Source organism: Pyrus communis, chromosome 13 (assembly GCF_041283825.1).
Source record: "Pyrus communis isolate YQ-2024b chromosome 13, ASM4128382v1, whole genome shotgun sequence".
In the NCBI taxonomy this organism is placed as follows: domain Eukaryota; kingdom Viridiplantae; phylum Streptophyta; class Magnoliopsida; order Rosales; family Rosaceae; genus Pyrus; species Pyrus communis.
The window spans coordinates 17827371-17828807 of record NC_142577.1 but is presented as its reverse complement, the minus strand read 5'-3'; the positions used below and the strand labels follow the sequence as shown (position 1 = coordinate 17828807).

General features: G+C 39.2%; 1 pseudogene; it reads right to left on the bottom strand.

The window, feature by feature from the left end:
• Window positions 1-960: 960 nt before the first annotated feature.
• On the bottom strand, window positions 961-1437 carry LOC148691880 (uncharacterized; annotated as a pseudogene).

Sequence of the window (1437 nt, the reverse complement as noted above, 5' to 3'; positions counted from 1 at the left end):
AGAACAGAGTGCCTTAGAAATGGTCAAGATTATACCATTGGACAACATTATACATGCCCTACCGTATCCTTTTATCAGGTTGGATGGGCCTGAGAGAGTTGTCAGAGGTGCATTCTTAGGTATAAAGTTAGTGAAATAGATGCGTTCACGCAAAACTGTATGCGTGGTTGCACTATCTGCCAAACAACTAACTTTCCCACTAGTCATACCTAGAATGAAAAATTAATTTGAATCGGTCACATCCATAAAAGTTCATAAAAACAAATATCAATTCAAAATAATTTCATTTATTCAAGGATGGTAATTGATTAAAACTTAATATTCAAAAAACAAATCACCAACAAATAATCTAAACATATTGTTCAAAAATCAACCAAAAACAAAGGAGGGGTTTGGCCACTAGTTGGAATTCAGCCCCATTGTCTTATTTCAACTAAAAAAATAAGTCTATGTCTAAGATAATCTTCCATATGGGTGGTATTCTCTTGAAAGTCAGAAACCTCCATCTTTGTAGTCTCTGGTTCATCCACTTGCACAAAGTTTGATTCAAACTTCTTAGGACGAGAATGATATTCATCTACAACCTTTTTGGGAGCTCGGAAAATTGGGACCAATGGTCCTTTGAACCATAGTGATAACACATATCAGCGTCCATGATTTCAGGTGCTTTGCCCTTATTCTTGAAGTTTGGGCTCTTGGGAGCGAGGTTTTAACGCTCCTGGGCTTTATTTCCTCCCTTGGATGGGCCTTGACTCTGTTGACCTTGGTGTTATGGCTTTTGGCCGCCCCTACCAGCCTCTTTTGGCATTTTGGGCGTTGGTTTGTGCTATAATGTGCTTCAGGCATAGCAGTCGCCCCAGTAGGTCAAGTTTGATGATTCTTCATCAACAGCTGGTTCTGTTTTTCAGTGAGAAGTAAAACAAAGATAAAATCCAAGAACTTAGTGAACTTCTGAGCTCTCTATTGTTGATGCAGGACAATATTAGAAGCAGAGAAGGTCGAATAGGTATTCTCTAAGAGATCATCTTCAGTCAAAGTTTCGTTACAAAACTTGAGAAGTGATCAGATTCGACAAACTTCATAATTATATTCATTCACAGACTTAAAGTCTTAGAAGCATAAATGTTGCTAGTTATGTCTTGCTTCAGGCAAGAATATGTCCTTTTGGTGATCAAAACGATCAGCCAAAGCGAGCCATAATGCACGTGGATCCTCCTCAGCAAGATACTCAGTTTACAAAGCATCATGGATATGTCTTCGGATGAAGATCATAGCAGTGGCTTTTTCAGCTTCACCAACAGGGTTGTTCGTCTCTTTTTCAATAGCAGGACGTAAGTTCTTGGCAGTGAGGTGAAGCTTCACATCTTAGACCCACTTGAGGTAGTTCCTTCCAGAGACCTCAAAAGCAGTGAAGTCGAGTTTGTTCAAATTCGACAT